We start from the raw sequence: 22659 nt of genomic DNA on the forward strand, positions 1-22659 counted from the left end.
CCGCAGGCGCCCGCCCATTGGCCGCCGCGCGTCACGTGACGCGCTCCCGTCGTTTAAACACTTTTTTCTTCTCCCCCGTCGGCTTTTTTCCGGCTTTCCTCCCTCGAAATGCAACAGTGACATCGCGATGCATCGACTCCCGTGAGTATCGGGTCTGCAGCGGCGGCGTTTACACGTTCTTTAACCCTCTCGGGTGTCTCGACTGTGATGGCGGCTTCGGGTTAATGTCGGCGTGGTCCCGCTCGGCGTCGCACTGCGCATGTGCAGAGAGAGGAGGAAGGGAGCGGGCAGGGCTGTGCGCACGCGCACTCGCCCCCTTCCCCTTGTCCTCATGGACTTGCTCTCACACCTTTGTTTCTATGTTTCTATGATAGCAACCTTTTTGCTGCAAAGTTAAGAGCTAGGCACAAAACACGTTCAGTGTGGAGCTGAGCGCAATTTGCAAACGCTGTACACAGGCAGAAAATGGCTCATTCAACACCCGCAGTGCCAAAGATATTGCACTAAAAATGTCTGACAAAACAAAACTCTTTAGCAAAGATAGGACTGAAAAGGTACATTTTCCACCAAGGAGAACACAAACTGAAAATGATATGCTGAACGTCAAATCTAATGCATGATTAATTAAGTGTAAAGTAAGTAAAAATTTCAAAAAATTGTAATGACCTAGAATATGCAAGCTTAACATTTAACATCTGCTGAATGAATCAATAACAGCGAGCATAGGATATACACATGGTTTGAGACCTCCATTTCTCATTTCCCAAAGTCATTCAGCGACTCCACACAAACTGCAGCTGAAAACATGTTGAGGGACCAAGTTAGGATCTAAAGTCACTGGGAGAATCACTATCCAGTGCTATTTTTTAAATGTAAAAACAATTAAGAGTACATGTGGATTGAGAGCAGTGGACATGGTTGCTGGTGAATCTTCCTCTTCATTAGTTATGTGAATAAAAACACGGAGCACTCAAATTGTTTTGTTTAGAAGATACAGTGCGGAAATAGGTCCTTCGGCCCACCAAGTCTGCACTGACCAGCAATCCCAGCTCACTAACTATCCTACACACTAGGGACAATTTGTAATTTACAGAAGCCAATTAACTTACAAACCAACACTTCTTCGGAATGTTGGAGGAAACACACCTGGTCATGGGGAGAATGTACAAACTCCGTACAGACGGCACCCATATTCAGGATCAACCTGTATCTCTGATGCTGTAAGGCAACAACTCTACTGCTGCGCCACCGTGCTGCCCTAGATGGGTGTATGGGTGATGTTTCGGGGTGAGATCTTCAGACTCGACCCGAAACATCACTCATTAAAACGCTCCAGAGAAGCTGCCAGCCCCGCTGAGTTATTTTGGTATATGCACTTTGCGCCTATCTTCAGAGTACTCAAATTGATGGACTCTAATGAGAGTTAGAACCTCAAATTGGTTGCAGCATGGAGGGAGGCCATTTCGCCCATCATCTCTGGGCACTGACAAAAAAAAAACAGAGTGCTGCAGTAACTCAGCAGCTCAGGCAGCATCTGTGGAGTACAAGGAAAGGTGACACCTCCAGTGATGCTACCCGACCAGCTGAGTTACTCCAGCACTTTGTGGGGGTTTTTTTGTTACCCTGCAAATTCTTTCAGCAGCATATCCAGCTCCAGTTTAAATCTGCAGTGCAGTGCAGTACATTTTAGATTCCAAACCACTCAAATGTGCTTCTAAAAAAATCTTTAGGTATTTTTGGTTCTTTTGTCAATCAAGTCTCTCCTTCCCCAGCATACTACTTGCTAATGTGAGGCTATAGATAACAAGCTGGATGAACTTAAATATAGAAACAAAGGTGCAGGAGTAGGCCATTTGGCCCTTTGAGCTAGCACCACTATTCAATATGAACATGGCTGATCATCTTTATAAAATCAGTACCCCGTTCCTGTTTTCCCCCCATATCCATTGATTCCTTTAGCCCTAAGAGCTAAATCTAACTCTCTCTTGCCCCTTAAAGCCAGACTAACCTATGTTGGAGAATTGAGAGACTGCTACATGCTCTTTCACAGAGTCATTGCTCACCCCTGAATGCTTGATTGTGCCATTTGTCCCAAGAGTTTCTCCCTTCACCAGATGGAACACACAGCGTCTTCAGGCAAGGTTAGAGGCAGAGGGGTCTGCTTCCTAATCAACACCTCGTGGCTGTCCTGGCGAGCTCATGCTCCCCGGACCTGCAATATATAACAGTAAAGTGCCACTCCTACTACTTGCTGTGGGCAAGATCCATCTCAGCTATCCTGACAGTAGTCTATATTCCTTCCTATGCTGATGTCAAGCTTGTTCTGAATGAACTGTACTCCGTTAAAAAATAGTCTTGAGCCAAAACACCGCCAGTTATTTAATCATTCCAACCTCAAATGTACTACCAAAATACTCTCAGAATCCCAGAACACCCTCGACCATTGGTACACATCCATAAAAAGCACCTACCGTTCCATTCCATGACCAAATTGCAGGAAATTTGATCATCTAACTGTGCTTCTACTCCCTGTCTACAAATAGGAACTGAAATGGGAGGATCCGGTAGAGAAAGTCGTTTCATGCCAGTGGGGAAATGGATGACATCCTATGCGACTGATGGGAGTCAGTGGACTGGTCCATAGAGAATCTTCGGCCAGCTTGAATGAGTATGGCACTGCAGTGACATTCAACACTGGTGAATGTAAGGATGATTTCTTAGCCCTCTACCATATTCCTTATACACACACACACACTTGTGCAGCCAAATTCCAAACCACCTCAATTTACAAGTAGTGGGCCGGATATCGCATAATGACAGTGGAGATTGAGAACCAAGTTACTTGGTGCCCAAAGAATAACCTCTCCATCAATGTCTGCAAGACAAAGGAAATAGTGATTAACCTCAGGAAGGGAAGCAGTACACACATCCCAGTCTACATTGATGGTGCCAAAAATGGAGATGGTCGAAAGTTTCAAGTTCCCAGGAATAAATATCCCCAGAATCTTACTAGACTAGCCTCATCGAAACTAAGAAAGCACACCATCACCTCTTCTTTCTTAGAAGACTTAGGAAGTTCGGCAAGTCCCCAAGTACACAAAATAGCTGCTGGGTTTATAAATATAAATATAAACCCAGCAGCTATTTTGCTAAAGGTTCTTACACTTGCCAGTCTTGCATACAATAATCAGATAATATGTTTCCTCAGATATACTGTGTGAGGGTTGATGTTGGCTGGAACTCCAGGGGTAAATTGCCACTGTTTTGAGTATAGGAGCAGGGAGGTTCTACTGCAGTTGTACAGGGTCTTGGTGAGACCACACCTGGAGTATTGCGTACAGTTTTGGTCTCCAAATCTGAGGAAGGACATTATTGCCATAGAGGGAGTGCAGAGAAGGTTCGCCAGACTGATTCCTGGGATGTCAGGACTGTCTTATGAAGAAAGACTGGATAGACTTGGTTTATACTCTCTAGAATTTAGGAGATTGAGAGGGGATCTTATAGAAACTTACAAAATTCTTAAGGGGTTGGACAGGCTAGATGCAGGAAGATTGCTCCCGATGTTGGGGAAGTCCAGGACAAGGGGTCACAGCTTAAGGATAAGGGGGAAATCCTTTAAAACCGAGATGAGAAGAACTTTTTTCACACAGAGAGTGGTGAATCTCTGGAACTCTCTGCCGCAGAGGGTAGTCGAGGCCAGTTTATTGGCTATATTTAAGAGGGAGTTAGATGTGGCCCTTGTGGCTAAGGGGAGCAGAGGGTATGGAGAGAAGGCAGGTACGGGATACTGAGTTGGATGATCAGCCATGATCACATTGAATGGTGGTGCAGGCTCGAAGGGCCGAATGGCGTACTCCTGCACCTAATTTCTATGTTTCTAAATTGCCACAGGTCCACATGGAGTGGAATACAATCTTTCATAATGAGCCCTCAATTTAACCGGGCATATAAAAGTGCAACACTCCTTCATTATGGATAGGAAAGGATGAGATGGATGAGAGCAAACGGGACATGCTCAAGAAGGCATCTTGGTTGGCATGGCATGGCAAATTTTGTTTAAAGAGTCTGTTTCCTTGCTGTACAACTCTGACTATTGTGTTGGAGTATCACCCTATGCTTTTGTGTACTGGAAACTAGTACATGGCCCCATGCACCCATTGTTTAGTTTGGTTTAGTTTAGTTTGGAGATATGATGTGGAAACATGGCCTTTAGCCCACTGAGTCCACGCCGACCAGCGATCTCCACACACTAGCGCTATCCTACATACATTAGGGAAAATTTTACAACTATATCAAGCCAATTAGCCTACAAACTTTTTAGCCTCAAAACTCTTTAGATTCTGGAGTAGTTCCTGAAGATTGGCGGGTAGCAAACGTAACTCCACTTTTTAAGAAGGGAGGGAGAAAGCACAAATTCCAGACCAGTTAGTCTACATCGGTAGTGGGGAAAGCTAGAGTCAGTTATTAAAGATGGGATAGCAGCACATTTGGAAAGTGGTGAAATCATTGGACAAAGTCAGCATGGATTTATGAAAGGTAAATCATGTCTGACGAATCTTATAGTGGTTTTCGAGGAGAACTAGTAGCGTGAGATATGGGAGAACCAGAGGTTGGTATCACTTCCAGAAGGCTTTCGACAAGGTCCCACATAAGAGATTAGTATACAAACTTAAAGCACAGGCATTGGGGGTTCAGTATTGATGTGGATAGAGAACTGGCTGGCAAACAGGAAGCAAAGAGTAGGAGTAAACGGCCCATTTTCACACATGGCAGGCAGGCACAGTGGGTACCCCAGGCTCAGTACTGGGACCCCAGCTGCTGACAATATATATTAATGATCTGGATGACTAATTGAAGGCAATATCCCAAGTTTGCAGATGAGCTTAAGCTGGGGGGCAGTTTAGATGTGGCTCCCTAGGAGACTGCAGGGTGACTTGGATAGGCTGGGTGACTGGGGGCAAATGTTTGGCAATGCAGTAAATGTGGATAAATGTGAGGTTATCCATTTTGGTGGCAAAAGCGGGAAAGCAGACTATTATCTAAATGGTGGCCGATTGGGCAAGGGGGAGATGCAGCGAGACCTGGGTGTCATGGTACACCAGTCATTGAAGGTAGGCATGAAGGTGCAGCAGGCAGTAAAGAAAGTGAATGGTATGTTAGCTTTCATTGCAAAAGGATTTGAGTATAGGAGCAGAGGTTCTACTGCAGTTGTACAGGGTCTTGGTGAGACCACACCTGGAGTATTGCGTAAAGTTTTGGTCTCCAAATCTGAGGAAGGACATTATTGCCATAGAGGGAGTGCAGAGACGGTTCACCAGACTGATTCCTGGGATGTCAGGACTGTCACATGAAGAAAGACTGGATAGACTTGGTTTATATTCTCTAGAATTTAGAAGATTGAGAGGGGATTTTATAGAAACTTACAAAATTCTTAAGGGGTTGGACAGGCTAGATGCAGGAAGATTGTTCCCGATGTTAGGGAAGTCCAGAACAAGGGGTCACAGCTTAAGGATAAAGGGGAAATCTTTTAAAACTGAGATGAGAAGAACTTTTTTCACACAGAGAGTGGTGAATCTCTGGAACTCTCTGCCACAGAGGGTAGTTGAGGCCAGTTCATTGGGTATATTTAAGAGGGAGTTAGATGTGGCCCTTGTGGCTAAGGGGATCAGGGGGTACGGAGAGAAGGCAGGTACGGGATACTGAGTTGGATGATCAGCCATGATCATATTGAATGGCGGTGCAGGCTCGAAGGGCCGAATGGCCTACTCCTGCACCTATTTCTATGTTTCTATGTTTCACCAACTTGCCACAGGCCCCACATGGAGTGGAATACAATCTTTCATAATGAGCCCTCAATTTAACCGGGCATATAAAAGTGCAACACTCCTTCATTATGGATAGGAAAGGATGAGATGGATGTGAGCAAACGGAACATGCTCAAGAAGGCATCTTGGTTGGCATGGCATGACAAATTTTGTTTAAAGAGCCTGTTTCCTTGCTGTACAACTCTGACTATTGTGTTGGAGTATCACCCTATGCTTTTGTGTACTGGAAACTAGTACATGGCCCCATGCACCCATTGTTTAGTTTGGTTTAGTTTAGTTTGGAGATATGATGTGGAAACATGGCCTTTAGCCCACTGAGTCCACGCCGACCAGCGATCTCCACACACTAGCGCTATCCTATATACATTAGGGAAAATGTTACAACTATATCAAGCCAATTAGCCTACAAACTTGCACGTCTTTGTATGGGAGGAAACCGGAGATCTCAAAGAAAAGATCGCAGGTACTCGCTAGAATTTGGAAGATTGAGGCGGGATGTTTCCACAGAAATCTCCAAAATTCTTAAGGGGTTAACCAAACTAGAATCAGGAAGATTGCGGCCCAATGTTGGGGTTTCCAGAACAAGGGGTCACAGTTTAAGGATAACACAGATCTTCAGAGACTGAGATGAGAAAAAGGCTTTTTAAAACAGAGATGAGTGGTGAATCTCTGGAATTCTCTGCCACAGAAGGTTGTTGAGGCCAGTTCATTTGGTATATTTAAGAGGGAGTCAGATGTGGCCCTTGTGTCTAAAGGGATCAGGGGGTACGGAGAGAAAGCAGTTACAGGATACTGAGTTGGATGATCAGCCGTGATTATTTTGAATGGCGGTGCAGGCTCGATGGGCCGAATGGCCTACTCCTGCACCTATTTTCTATGTTTCTATGAACCCTCACCAACTTGTACAGATGCGCCACAGAAAGCATGTTATTGAGATGCCTCGCGGCCTGTTTTTGGAACAGTTCCATCCAACATACCAGAAATTGCAGAGACGTGTGGATATAGCACACAAACCAGCTTCCCTTCCATCGACTCCATCTGCACCATATTGCTCAGCAAGACCACCAGCATAATCAAGGACCAGCCTCATCCCGGACACTCCCTCTTCTCCCCTCTTCCATCAGACAGGTGATACCAAAGTTTGAAAACGCAAAAACCTCCAGATTCAAGGACAGTTTCTTCCCGGGTTTTTCCCTGCTGTACCTGCATGCTTACTTTCAGTGACTGATGTCTATATTCAATGTTATACCTTTACCATATAATAACCATATAACAATTACAGCATGGAAACAGGCCATCTCGACCCTTCTAGTCCGTGCCGAACACATAATCTCCCCTAGTCCCATATACCTGCGCTCAGACCATAACCCTCCATTCCCTTCCCATCCATATAACTATCCAAAAGTTATATGCCCGGTTAAATTGAGTACACTAAATGTTGTACTCTTTACCCTTTATCTTTTTCACTGTGGACGGTCTGATTGTATTTATGTACAGACACTCACCAACTTACACAATGGATGACTTGCATAAGATCGCTCTTATGTAACCAATCTGTACTTAGTCATTATCGCAGATGGTCATTTCCACAACACTGCACAATCACTCAAGTTTGCATCGGAAACAAGCCAGCAATGGTGGTGGTGCTTACCCAGAAGGCCACGCGCCGCAGGAAGTGCCCCAAGGGCGAGACAGACCACAAGCCGGCAATGGCGGCAGTATTTACCCAGAAGGCTGCGCGCCACAGTGAGTTCCCCTTCAGCACAACGGTGAACCCGACTTACATAAAATCCAATTTACGTAAGGGTTCTCGGATCATGACACTTGCATAAATCAGAGAGTGCCTGGATCTACTTTTTTTGGACTGGATCGCACACAAACAAAAGCTTTTCCCTGTATCTCGTTACATGTGACAATAACAATAAACTAAACTAAACCCTCATTCTATTGCCTTCCACCAGTTTCTCTATATAACCATATAACAATTACAGCACGGAAACAGGCCATCTCGGCCCTACAAGTCCATGCCGAACAAATTTTTTTTTTTCCCCTTAGTCCCACCTGCCTGCACTCATACCATAACCCTCCATTCCCTTCTCATCCATATGCCTATCCAATTTATTTTTAAATGATACCAATGAACCTGCCTCCACCACTTCCACTGGGAGCTCATTCCACACCACCACCACTCTCTGCGTAAAGAAGTTCCCCCTCATATTACCCCTAAACTTCTGTCCCTTAATTCTAGCTGTCTACACCCTTCTACCCAGCTAATATCTAGCTGTCTACACCCTTCATGATTTTACATGTTTTTGATCTCTTTGCACCCTCTGTCCCAAGGTACTGAGACAAACCCAAGACCATGAGCGCAACTATGTGATGAAGACTAGTTTGCCGGGAAGAAATCCTAGACACTCAGCACCTGTACTGAGGCAAAGGATAAGTGGCCCGAGCAATGCTGAGACATCAGAACCTCTATCTGCCCACGAACACACACTTACTACAGAGTCCGTCTGAGTTGCCTCTTCAAGCTCATAGCTGAGCTGCCAGGAAGAAACCTGAGTCTGCCAGCGCCTCCTCATGAGGCAAGGGTGAACTGCAAGAAGAAGCCTGAGATCGTCATGCCACCTCCTTCTGACCAGTAAGCTGTTGGGACAAGACCGAGATATGCCAGCATCGTTGTACATGCGCTCTAATGGTGAGGGACAGCATCCATCTGCGGTCCTGGACTTTTTTACCACTGTAAATAAAATATATCATGTAAGTTCACCCAACTGCGAGTGACAGTGTGGTCACTGCTGAACCCGGCATCATCCCCCGATACCACAGTGCATTGAAATGAATGACCTTGCATTCCAAATGGGTAGTTTAGAAAAATGGCGCTGAGGTAGAAGATCAAATATAATCATGCATGGTGGAGCTAACTCATAGGGTTGTGTGAGATAGACACAAAATGCTGGAATAACTCAGTGGGACGGGCAGCATTTCTGGAGGGAAGGAACGGGTGATATTTTGGATGGACACCTGGTCTGAAGACAGGTCTCGACAGAGCTCCAGAGATCAGAGTTAGACCCGTTTCCTCCAGGTGTTCCGTTTTCCTCCCACATCTGCAAGTTTCCTGATGATGTTGACCCTTGCTTTCAGGTTTTCAGCCACCCACTTCAGGTATTCACGATAGGTGAGGGTGCGATCCAGGGTGACTCTGAGGTACTTGGGGAATTCTTCATTCTTCACCGGCTTACCACAAAAAGACACTCGGAGCTTTGCATTGGCGAGCTGATTGCTGAGGTGAAAGGCAGTGACAGTTGTCTTAGATGGGTTGGGGCGAAGTCGCCAGAAGGTGATGTATTCCTCCATCCCCTTCAAGTCTTGGGTTAGCACTCTGCTGATATCCTCAAGGGCAGCTCCCTGGTAGGCGAGGGCAAGGTCATCTGCGTATGCAAACTTCTTGGACGAGGTAATTGGCATGTCACTCACATAAATGTTGAAGAGTAGCTTGTTGCTGCTGTATGCCACCAAAAATGCAGCATTGCTACTTACTTGAGTTACTACCTACATGATTTCTGTGTTCTTGAAGAATCTTGCTCCAATCACATCTTCATTGCTACTGTGAGGATTGGGGATATCACTGTCACAAATGTATAGACATCCTGGTAAATCTCATCTGCACTCTCTCCAGTGCAATCATGTCTTTCCAACTACACACATCATTACAGGGCAGCACAATTCTTCGTGCTTGGTTTCTTGGTCCTCCAAAATATTCCAAATGGAATTCAAACTGGAAGTGGTGAAAGGAGGGCTTAAGCCAGAAAGGGTTATTGGGAAGAAAGAGCTACTTTAAATTTAGATGCATCTGGTTGGGTAACTATGGTTGGGTGGAGATTATTCCATGATTTAATTGTGCGGGGGAAGAATGGCAGAGCTGGTACAGCCGTTACCTCACAGTGCCAAAGACCCAGTTTCGATTCTGATCTTGGGTGCTGTCAATGTGGAGTTTGCACATTCTCCATGTGAATGTGTGGAAATTCCCCTGGGTACACTGATTTACTCCCTCGTCCCAAAGATATGAGGATTTGTAAGTTAATTGGTCTCTGTAAACCTGCCCTAACATAATATATATAAGCATCTGGATAAACAGGGTCTGATTAGGAACAGTCAACATGGATTTGTGCCTGGAAGGTCATGTTTAACTAATCTTCTTGAATTTTTTGAAGATGTTACTCAGGAAATTGATGAGGGTAAAGCAGTGGATGTTGTGTATATGGACTTCAGTAAGGCCTTTGACAAGGTTCCTCATGGAAGGTTGGTTAAGAAGGTTCAATGGTTGGGTATTAATGGTGGAGTAGCAAGATGGATTCAACAGTGGCTGAATGGGAGATGCCAGAGAGTAATGGTGGATGGTTGTTTGTCAGGTTGGAGGCCAGTGACGAGTGGGGTGCCACAGGGATCTGTGTTGGGTCCACTGTTGTTTGTCATGTACATCAATGATCTGGATGATGGTGTGGTAAATTGGATTAGTAAGTATGCAGATGATACTAAGATAGGTGGGGTTGCGGGTAATGAAGTAGAGTTTCAAAGTCTACAGAGAGATTTATGCCAGTTGGAAGAGTGGGCTGAAAGATGGCAGATGGAGTTTAATGCTGATAAGTGTGAGGTGCTACATCTTGGCAGGACAAATCAAAATAGGACGTACATGGTAAATGGTAGGGAATTGAAGAATGTAGGTGAACAGAGGGATCTGGGAATAACTGTGCACAGTTCCCTGAAAATGGAATCTCATGTAGATAGGGTGGTAAAGAAAGCTTTTGGTGTGCTGGCCTTTATAAATCAGAGCATTGAGTATAGAAGTTGGGATGTAATGTTAAAATTGTACAAGGCATTGGTGAGGCCAATTCTGGAGTATGGTGTACAATTTTGGTCGCCTAATTATAGGAAGGATGTCAACAAAATAGAGAGAGTACAGAGGAGATTTACTAGAATGTTGCCTGGGTTTCAGCAACTAAGTTACAGAGAAAGGTTGAACAAGTTAGGGCTTTATTCTTTGGAGCGCAGAAGGTTAAGGGGGGACTTGATAGAGGTTTTTAAAATGATGAGAGGGATAGACAGAGTTGACGTGGAAAAGCTTTTCCCACTGAGAGTAGGGAAGATTCAAACAAGGGGACATGACATGAGAATTAAGGGACTGAAGTTTAGGGGTAACATGAGGGGGAACTTCTTTACTCAGAGAGTGGTAGCTGTGTGGAATGAGCTTCCAGTGAAGGTGGTGGAGGCAGGTTTGTTTTTATCATTTAAAAATAAATTGAATAGTTATATGGATGGGAAGGGAATGGAGAGTTATGGTCTGAGCGCAGGTATATGGGACTAGGGGAGATTATGTGTTCGGCACGGACTAGAAGGGTCGAGATGGCCTGTTTCCGTGCTGTAATTGTTATATGGTTATATGGTATGGGTAGTGGATGAGAAAATGGAATAGCATAGAATAGCAAATTTCCTGATGATGTTGACCCTTGCTTACAGGTTTTCAGCCCAATAGTTAACATAGAAATAGATAACATAGAACACCCAGACACAAGGAACTGCAGATGGTTTACGAAAAAAATTAAAAGTGCTGGACTAACACGATGGGTCAGGCAGCATCTCTGGAGGACATGGATAGATGATGTTTCAGATTGGGACCCTTCTTCAGAATCTATTGCAAATTCACCCCCGAACTAGCGTGAACTGGTAATCGATCGTCAGAGTGAACAGGGTGTGCCGATGGGATATTTCCATGCTATATCTTTGAACTAAAGTCAAGTTTTAGGCAGCTATACTATGGAGTATATTGCATGTTTAGAGAAATTGTTAATACTCCTCTTGTTGGATAAGTGAAAATGTTTCTTGCCACTTGTGATGGAGCGCTGGAGTTACTTTGAGTCGTACATGAATGTTCCTCACGTTTTTCCATATGCAGGTTTGGACCACTTAATTATCTTGGGAGTTGCAAATGGAAATGAAGGGCGTGAAAGCAAGCGCCCCAAACTGATCTTGTGATGGAGAAATTTTATTCGACTGAGGTTCTAATCTGATCTAGAACACAAATTGGACATCAATGGGCTGTTTATTATTGAATGGGTGAGTCCACCAACCCTATATGTTGCATCAGCAACCTCTGGATCATCGGTACACAAACTCTGCTGCTGCCTCTCCCTCCAACACATACACAAAATATGGCCCTCTCTCCTTCACTCCCGTCAAACCTAACTTGAAGTCACAGAGAGATACAGCATCGGAAACAGACCCTTCAGCTCACATAGGCCATGCTGACCATCAACCACCCTTTTACACATCCAAATCTGAGGAAGGACATTATTGCCATAGAGGGAGTGCAGAGACGGTTCACCAGACTGATTCCTGGGATGTCAGGACTGTCTTATGAAGAAAGACTGGATAGACTTGGTTTATACTCTCTAGAATTTAGAAGATTGAGAGGGGATCTTATAGAAACTTACAAAATTCTTAAGGGGTTGGACAGGCTAGATGCAGGAAGATTGTTCCCGATGTTGGGGAAGTCCAGGACAAGGGGTCACAGCTTAAGGATAAGGGGGAAAATCCTTTAAAACCGAGATGAGGAGAACTTTTTTCACACAGAGAGTGGTAAATCTCTGGAACTCTCTGCCACAGAGGGTAGTTGAGGCCAGTTCATTGGCTATATTTAAGAGGGGGTTAGATGTGGCCCTTGTGGCTAAGGGGATCAGGGGGTATGGAGAGAAGGCAGGTACGAGATACTGAGTTGGATGATCAGCCATGATCATATTGAATGGCGGTGCAGGCTCGAAGGGCCGAATGGCCTACTCCTGCACCTAATTTCTATGTTTCTATGAAAGTACAAACTCCGTACAGACAGCACCCGTAGTCGGGATCGAATCCAGGTCTTTGCCGCTGTAAGTGCTGTAAGGCAGCAACTCTACCACTGCACCACTGTGCCACCCTAATAGATATAGAAATTACAAAGTACTTAGACCTGTCATTATTGAAGGAACTCTCTGCCACAGAGGGTAGTTGAGGCCAGTTCATTGGCTATATTTAAGAGGGAGTTAGATGTGGCTAAGGGGATCAGGGGGTATGGAGAGAAGGCAGGTACGGGATACTAAGTTGGATGATCAGCCATGATCATATTGAATGGCGGTGCAGGCTCGAAGGGCAGAATGGCCTACTCCTGCACCTAATTTCTATGTTTCTATGTTACACTAATGCTAAATTGATCCCATTGTAATATTTTCCTCTCATTCTTACGAACTGTCCCCAGATTCTACCACTGACTGGCAATTTACAGGCAATTTACAGCGTTCGGTTTGCCTACCAATTGCACGTTTTTGTGATGTTGAAAGAAAACTGAGGAAATCTATGTGGTCACAGGGAGAACAGGCAAACGCCACACAGACAGCATTGGTCTCGGCATCAAACCAGGGTCTCTGTGAGGTAACGGATTTACCAGCGATGCCACTATGTGACCAAGTGGAACCTCTGGTAGTTATGGTGGAGAGACAAGAGTAAAGATGCTGGGATCTGGAGTAAACAGCGTGATGATGGAGGAAGGCGGCAGGTCAGGCAGCATATGTGGAGGCAGAGGGACGGTCAACTTTTTGGGTGGTGACTCTGCATCACGACTTGGCGTGTAGAAGTGAGGTAGCAAGTATAAAGAAGTGTGATGGAGTAGTTTAACTGGAGCTGGCAAGCGATAGGTGGAATCAGATGAGGTGAGACCACACCTGGAGTATTGCGTACAGTTTTGGTCTCCAAATCTGAGGAAGGACATTATTGCCATAGAGGGAGTGCAGAGACGGTTCACCAGACTGATTCCTGGGATGTCAGGACTGTCTTATGAAGAAAGACTGGATAGACTTGGTTTATACTCTCTAGAATTTAGAAGATTGAGAGGGGATCTTATAGAAACTTACAAAATTCTTAAGGGGTTGGACAGGCTAGATGCAGGAAGATTGTTCCCGATGTTAGGGAAGTCCAGGACAAGGGGTCACAGCTTAAGGATAAAGGGGAAATCCTTTAAAACCGAGATGAGAAGAACTTTTTTCACACAGAGAGTGGTGAATCTCTGGAACTCTCTGCCACAGAGGGTAGTTGAGGCCAGTTCATTGGCTATATTTAAGAGGGAGTTAGATGTGGCTAAGGGGATCTGGGGGTATGGAGAGAAGGCAGGTACGGGATACTGAGTTGGATGATCAGCCATGATCATATTGAATGGCGGTGCAGGCTTGAAGGGTCGAATGGCCTACTCCTGCACCTAATTATGTTTCTATGAGAGCAAAGATGGGCAGGTGGAGGGAGGGGTGGAGGTAATGACAGAGGTTGGAAGTGATAGGTGGAGACACCAAATTGATTATGGAATTCGATACGTAAGGAAAGATGTGCAAGGCTGCATTCTCAGTCGCTGACTACATTCCCCACACACTCACAACTGAGAGGACAAATTGCTTCAACTACATCTACACGTTTGCAGATGACTCCACTATGGTGGGCCAATTCACAATCAATGATGAGGCAGAGGACAGGAAGGAGTTAGAGAACTTGGTTTCAGGTGTCAGAATAACATCCTTTCCCTGAATGTCAGCAAGTTATCGACTTCAGGAAGCATGGTGGAGTATGTGCCCCAATTTGCAACAGTGGTGCGAAGTGAAAATGATTAGGAGCTTCAAATTTCTCAGCATACTCTAACCTGCTGCTGACCTTCTACCGCTCGTCCATCGAGAGCCTGCTGACATACTGCATTACAGCATGGTACGGCAGCTGCACCATGGCAGACAGGGAGAGGCTTCAGAGGGTAACCAGGACAGCGCAGAGGATCATTGGCTGCCTATAAGATCCCCTCTCCCTAATGGACAGTATACACCAAGTCCCAGTCTGCCTTCATAAGACAGGGCAAATCCCAGATCATCAGTCTGGTGAACCGTCTCTGCGTTTCTACTGTTCGATAATGTCCTGCCTCAGATCTGGAGACTGCTATAGTACGCATCAAATCCAGGACAAACAGACTCACCAATACCCTTGCTTTCTGCGTAGAATTATAAACTACTATAAATCAAATTCACACACAATGAAAGCTAACATACACCGCCCAACACGGACTTTACTGCCTGTATACCTGTATATGCCTACCTTCAATGACTGCAGAACCATGTGCACCCATTCCCCCCCCCCCCCCATCTCCCTTCTGTTTTTTTTTTTTCCTGTTTCTTGTTTTTTGTGCTAATTGTATGTATGCACTGAGTACGAGCAGCTTTCAGTTTCACTGTACATGTATAGTGACAATAAATGGCATATCTATATCTATAAATTACCACAATCTGTCATGGACTAAATATATTGAAACAACAGCAAAAAAATTACTTTCTCAGGAGACTAAGGAAATTTGGCAGGTCTCCAATGACTCTTACAAACTTCTACAGATGCATGGTGAAAAAGCATACTATCAGGTTGCACCACAGCTTGGTTTGGGAACAGCTCTGCAAGAAATTACAGAGAGTTGTGGATGCAGCCCAGACCACGACATTTCACACTGTCTCGTGAAAGCTGCTAGCATCACCAAAAACCTTTTGATCCCGGACAATCCTTCTTCTACCTGCAGAAGATACAGAAGCTTGAAAGCACATAGCACCAGACTCAGGGACAGCTTCTTCCCCTCAGACTTAAAGTTATCAGACTTCTGAACAATTCCTCGGGTACCGTGTCAATATAACCTACCTCATTGCGGACATTGGACTTTGAAGGGGGGAGGGGGTGATAGAGGATGCCTAAAATGAGAGAAATTAATGTTCATACCAAAAGCTACACAAGCTTTTCCACTCTTTATCATCCAGCCAGAGCTATCTCAGGTGTAAACATATGCCCCCCCATATATAACCATATAACCATATAACAATTACAGCACGGAAACAGGCCATCTCGACCCTTCTAGTCCGTGCCGAACACATAATCTCCCCTAGTCCCATATACCTGCGCTCAGACCATAACCCTCCATTCCCTTCCCATCCATATAACTATCCAATTTATTTTTAAATGATAAAAACGGAAATTAGTTTTGAGCGTAGAGATGGAATAGAAAACAATGGCTTGCCCAGGGTTAGATGTGAGCGGTTTATATAGAGTGTGAAGTGTGGTTGCACAGACTGCAGTCAGAGTTTCAGCCTTCAAAGCAGTGTGGTTTCTGGGGAAGCAGTGTGGCTTCCAGGGAAGGAGTTTGGGTCAGTTACCATGTGCTGGTGTCTCTCAGATCGGGCAGCATACCGTTGCATTTGTGGTAGTGAAAATGAATATTTACCTCAAATGTAAACCGCCTCAGTAACATTCAGGTTATAAACTCATAGTAAACACCCAGGCCAATCAGTAACTAAATGTCACAAGATCAAAACTCACCAAACAACAGCAAAACTACCATACCTTTGTGAGGTTGGTGCCTCTAAGCTACCGTAAATGTACACCACACTGTGAGCATTTAAACCCAGTGCATGAAACACAAATAGATTACAATTCAGTCACTAAGCAACAGTCAATGCAATACATGGCAACTGGAATCCAAAGTCAAATATGGAGGATGTAATGGTTTATTATTGTTTGGTGTACCAACACACAATGCATACTATCCAGGCAAATCATACTGTACATGAGTACAACAGGTTGGACAAAAGAGAAAATAAACAGAACACCTTCTGAGTATAGAAGTTGGGATGTAATGTTAAAATTGTACAAGGCATTGGTGAGGCCAATTCTGGAGTATGGTGTACAATTTTGGTCGCCTAATTATAGGAAGGATGTCAACAAAATAGAGAGAGTACAGAGGACATTTACTGGAATGTTGCCTGGGTTTCAGCAACTAAGTTACAGCAACTAAGTTACAGAGAAAGGTTGAACAAGTTAGGGCTTTATTCTTTGGAGCGCAGAAGGTTAAGGGGGGACTTGATAGAGGTTTTTTAAAATGATGAGAGGGATAGACAGAGTTGACGTGGAAAAGCTTTTCCCACTGAGAGTAGGGAAGATTCAAACAAGGGGACATGACATGAGAATTAAGGGACTGAAGTTTAGGGGGGTAACATGAGGGGGAACTTCTTTACTCAGAGAGTGGTAGCTGTGTGGAATGAGCTTCCAGTGAAGGTGGTGGAGGCAGGTTCGTTTTTTATCATTTAAAAATAAATTGGATAGTTATATGGATGGGAAGGGAATGGAGGGTTATGGTCTGAGCGCAGGTATATGGGACTAGGGGAGATTATGTGTTCGGCACGGACTAGAAGGGTCGAGATGGCCTGTTTCCGTGCTGTAATTGTTATAGGGTTATATGGTTATATTAACAGAATATAATGTTATAGCTGCAGCGAAAGTACAGATTAAAACATAATGCAATGGGTGCAATGAGCTAGATTAGAAGATTGGGAATTCATCCTCAGTATATAAGAGGTCAGTTAAAGGATGATCGCAGTGGAGAAGAAGCTGTTCTTGAATTTACTAAGATGTACTTTCAATCTTTTCTACTTTCTGCCTGACGGGAGGGGGGAGACGAATGAATGTCCCGGGTGCGAGCAGTCTTTGATTATGTTGAAGTCAAACGCAACAAGTTGGATTAACTCAGCGGGTCAGGCAGCATCTCTGGAGAAAAGGAATGGGTGACATGTCGGGTCGAGACCCATCTTCAGACAGAATCAGGGGAAGGGAAACAAGAGATATAAACGGTACATAGGACAAATTAATGGAAGATATGCAGAAAGCAATGAAAATCAAGGAAAGGTGGAGCCCACAATGGTCCATTGCCGGCTGTTGGATAGATGATAACGAGTTATACAGACAGTATAACCATCAGGAGACTCAACAGGATGACAGTGAAACTAGTATGACCATGGGTCGGGGAGAGATGGAGAGAGAGGGGATCCTAGGGTTATTTGAAGTTAGAGAAATCAATATTAATACCGCTGAGTTGTAAGCTGCCCAAGCAAAATATGAGGTGCCATTCTTCCACTTTTTTCACGCAGAGAGTGGTAAATCTCTGGAACTCTCTGCCACAGAGGGTAGTTGAGGCCAGTTCATTGGCTATATTTAAGAGGGAGTTAGATGTGGCCCTTCTGGCTAAGGGGATCAGGGGGTATGGAGAGAAGGCAGGTACGGGATACTGAGTTGGATGATCAGCCGTGATCATATTGAATGGCGGTGCAGGCTCGAAGGGCCGAATGGCCTACTCCTGCACCTAATTTCTATGCTTCTATGTTTCTAATTTACATTTGGCCTAATTCTGACAATGGAGGTGGCCCAGGACAGAAAGGTCAATATGGAAATGAGAATGGGAACCTGGAGATCCCGTACGCCGATTATGTTTGCTGCTTACCCGAGGCAGCGTGGAGTGTTGATGGAGTTGATAAGATGTGTTCTATGGTGCATCTCCAGACATTGTTAAATGTCATTGGCGACTTGCTGAATTTCCTCAGCTTTCTGAGGAAATAAAGGCATTGGTGTGCTTTTTTGGCGAAAACAAAGAGCTCCCATTTCCTCTCACATTTGAAAGACGTGTTGATTGATAGGTTAATTGTCCAGATAAGGTCATAAGTGATAGGAGTAGTATTAGGCCATTTGGTCTATCAAGTCTGCTCCACCATTTAATCATGGCTGATCTATCTCTCCCTCCTAACCCGATTCTCCTGCCCTTCCCCATAGCCTCTGACACTGTACTAATCAAGAATCTATCTCTGCCTGAAAAATATCCACTGACTTGGCCTCTGCAGCATGCTGTGTCAAAAAATTCCACAGATTCACTACTCACTGACTAAAGAAATTTCTCCTCATCCCCTTCCTAAAATAACGTCCTTTAATTCTGAGGCTATGACCTCTAGTCCTAGACTCTCCCACTATTGGAAACATTCACTCCACATCCGCTCTATATCTAAGCCTTTCACTCTTCTGTATGTTTCAATGAGGTCCTCCCACCCTCATTCTTCTAAACTCCAGCGAATACATGCCCAGTGCCGACAAACGCTCATCATAGGTTAACCCACTGATTCGTGTGATCATTCTTGTAAACCTCCTCTGAACCCTCCCCAGAGCCAGCACATCCATCCTCCGATATAGAAACATAGAAAATAGGTGCAGGAGGAGGTCATTCGGCACTTCGAGCCAGCACCGCCATTCATTGTGATTATGGCTGATCGTCCCCTATCAATAACCCGTGCCTGCCTTCTCCCCATATCCCTTGACTCCACTAGCCCCTAGAGCTCTATCTAACTCTCTCTTAAATCTATCCAGTGATTTGGCCTCCACTGTCCTCTGTGGCAGGGAATTCCATAAATTCACAACTCTGGGTAAAAACGTTTTTTCTCACCTCAGTCTTAAATGACCTCCCCTTTATTCTAAGACTGTGGCCCCCTGGTTCTGGACTCACCCAACATTGGGAACATTTTTCCTGCATCTAGCTTGTCCAGTACTTTTATAATTTTATATGTTTCTATAAGATTCCCCCTCTTCCTTCTAAACTCCAGTGAATACAAGCCTAGTCTTTTCAATCTTTCCTCATATGACAGTCCCGACATCCCAGGAATCAATCTCGTGAACCTACGCTGCACTGCCTCAATCACAAGGATGTCCTTCCTCAAATTAGGAGATCAAAACTGTACACAATACTCTAGATGTGGTCTCACCAGAACCTATACAACTGCAGTAGAACCTCTTTACTCCTATACTGAAATCCTCTTGTTATGAATGTGTTGCCCAAAATTGCTCACAATATTCCAAATGCGGCCTTACCAGCAGCATATAGCACCATAGCATTACATCCCTGTAATGATCACCCCTTGTGGTAGAATGTGGGGGGGGGAGGGGGGGGGGGTGGGAGTTGATAGGAACGTGAAGAGAATAAAAATGGGATTAACGAAGGAATAGTGTAGATGGATGGTTGCTGGTCAGCACAGACCTGATGGGCTGAATGGCCCGTTTCCTTGCTGCATCTCTCCGTGACACATGGAGACAGGTAGGGGATGGGGAGGCATGGCGTTGAGAGGCAGGTAGATGATGGATGGAGGTAGACAGAGGAGGAAGAAAAGGCAGATGGAGCAAGGTGAAGTTGGAGACGGTTGCTGGAAGGTGATGACCAGGAACACAAAGACTCCCATACTGGAACCTAATAAGAAAGTTAGGTAACAACAGAACCCATGAGGAGAGGTGAGAGGTTAGACTCGGCTTGTACTCGCTAGAATTTAGAAGACTGAGGGGGGATCTTATAGAAACTTACAAAATTCTTAAGGGGTTGGCCAGGCTAGATGCAGGAAGATTGTTCCCGATGTTGGGTAAGTCCAGGACAAGGGGTCACAGTTTAAGGATAAAGGGGAAATCTTTTAGGACCGAGATGAGAAAAACATTTTTCACACAGAGAGTGGTGAATCTGTGGAACTCTCTGCCACAGAAGGTAGTCGAGGGCAGTTCATTGGCTATATTTAAGAGGGAGTTAGATGTGTGTCCCTTGTGGCTAAAGGGATCAGGGGGTATGGAGATAAGGCAGGTACAGGATACTGAGTTGGATGATCAGCCATGATCATATTGAATGGCGGTGCAGGCTCGAAGGGTCGAATGGCCTACTCCTGCACCTATTTTCTATGTTTCTATGTTAGAAAGTCTTGTGTCTTCAAGAAAATGGAGATTGGACTTAGATTGGCAAAAGAACCAATGGAGATCCACAAGAGTCATAGGTACAGCACGGAAATAGGCCCTTCAGTCCATCTTATCCATGCGGACTATATTGGGACTGACTACTCATTCATGTAATCCAATCGGTGATGATGAAAGTATGGGTCGACTGGACTTATGATGAAAGAATGGGTCGACTGGGCTCTTATTCACTGGAATTCAGACGGATGAGAGGTCATCTTATAGAAACATAGAAATTAGGTGCAGGAGTAGGCCATTCGGCCCTTCGAGCCTGCACCGCCATTTAATATGATCATGGCTGATCATCCAACTCAGTATCCCGTACCTGCCTTCTCTCCATACCCCCTGATCCCCTTAGCCACAAGGGCCACATCTAACTCCCTCTTAAATATAGCCAATGAACTGGCCTCAACTACCCTCTGTGGCAGAGAGTTCCAGAGATTCACCACTCTCTGTGTGAAAAAAAAAACATATAGAATTCTTAAGGGATTGGACAGGCTAGATGCAGGAAATAAATTCCCAATGTTGGGGGAGTCCAGAACCAGGGGTCACAGTTTAAGAATAAGGGGACTGACGCCTAAGATGAGGAAAAACATTTTCACCCAGAGAGTTGTGACTCTGGAATTCTCTGCCACAGAAGGCAGTGGAGGCCAATTCACTGGATGTTTTCACGAGAGAGTTAGATTTAACTCATAGGGCTAACGGAATCAAGGGATATGGGGGGAAAGCAGGAATCGGGGGTGCTGATTTTGGATGCTCAGCCATGATCATTTTGAATGGCGGTGTTGACTCGAAGGGCCGAATCGCCTACTCCTGCATCTATTTTCTATGTGAGTGTGAGGCATGCACTGATGATAGAAACATAGACATAGAAAACATAGAAAATACGTGCAGGAGTAGGCCATTCGGCCCTTCGAACCTGCACCGCCATTCGATATGATCATGGCTGATCATCCAACTCAGTATGCCATTCCTGCCTTCTCTCAATACCCCCTGATCCCTTTAGCCACAAGGGCCACATCCAAATCCCTCTTAAATATAGCCAATGAACTGTGGCCTCAACTACCTTCTGTGGCAGAAAATTCTACAGATTCACCACTCTCTGTGTAAAAAATGATTTTCTCATCTCGGTCCTAAAAGACTTCCCTCTTATCCTTAAACTGTGACCCCTAGTTCTGGACTTCCCCAACATCGGGAATAATCTTCCTGTATTTAGCTTGTCCCTTAAGTATTTTGTAAGTTTCTATAAGATCCCCCCTCAATCTTCTAAATTCTAATTGATTAATTGATGATGCTCCTTCCTTCACCAGACCCTTAAATAAGGAAGGAACAGGACAGAAGTGATGTGACCTTTTTGTTGCCTTGGAGGCTGAAACAAATGTGTCATACGAGAGGGAGAAGGTCTGAAAATGAACCCCACTCCAAAGGATGCTTATGATGTGTTAATCATCATCTAGGAACTCAGCAAATTCATTTCACTTGCACTTTATGTGCAAGTGACGAATAAAATATGACTTGACTTGACTTGAGAATCCAGCATTTGTAAGCTACAAAATATTTAAGTGTACGATATCTTTCAGCCCAAGTTGAATCTGTGCAGAACCTACATTTTATAGCTTGGATGCTGGAGTACCTCACAAAATGCTGGAGTAACTCAGAGGAACAGGCAGCCTCTCTGGATGGAAGGAATGGGTGACGTTTCGGGTCGAGGCCCTTCTTAGCTTTGACAACATTTCCTCTTTTGCAAACGTATCTTGTCAATTAAACAATTTTCCATTTTCTCTGGCAGTCCCGTTTAATTCTCTTCCATGGGGTGTGGCTATCTCGGTCATTGCTGACTTTTACATAGAAGTGTACAGCACAGGAACAGGCCCTTAGACCCACATTGTCCACATCGAATATAGAAACATAGAAACATAGAAATTAGGTGCAGGAGTAGGCCATTCGGCCCTTCGAGCCTGCACCGCCATTCAATATGATCATGGCTGATCATCCAACTCAGTATCCCGTACCTGCCTGCTCTCCATACCCCCTGATCCCCTTAGCCACAAGGGCCACATCTAACTCCCTCTTAAATATAGCCAATGAACTGGCCTCAACTACCCTCTGTGGCAGAGAGTTCCAGAGATTCACCACTCTCTGTGTGAAAAAAGTTCTTCTCATC

General features: G+C 44.7%; 1 long non-coding RNA gene across 2 annotated transcripts; it reads left to right on the forward strand.

The window, feature by feature from the left end:
- Positions 1–4: 4 nt before the first annotated feature.
- Positions 5–22268, forward strand: LOC129716233 (uncharacterized). Of its 2 annotated transcripts, XR_008726612.1 has the most exons (5): positions 5–141; positions 2544–2703; positions 8166–8585; positions 11779–11939; positions 21806–22268. It is a non-coding gene; the product is annotated as an uncharacterized LOC129716233 (long non-coding RNA). The 2 variants fall into 2 exon arrangements; XR_008726613.1 differs by lacking the exons at positions 11779–11939; positions 21806–22268 and having other exon boundaries at positions 8166–8591.
- Positions 22269–22659: the final 391 nt, after the last annotated feature.

Source organism: Leucoraja erinacea, unplaced genomic scaffold (assembly GCF_028641065.1).
Source record: "Leucoraja erinacea ecotype New England unplaced genomic scaffold, Leri_hhj_1 Leri_191S, whole genome shotgun sequence".
Taxonomy (NCBI): Eukaryota; Metazoa; Chordata; class Chondrichthyes; order Rajiformes; family Rajidae; genus Leucoraja; species Leucoraja erinaceus.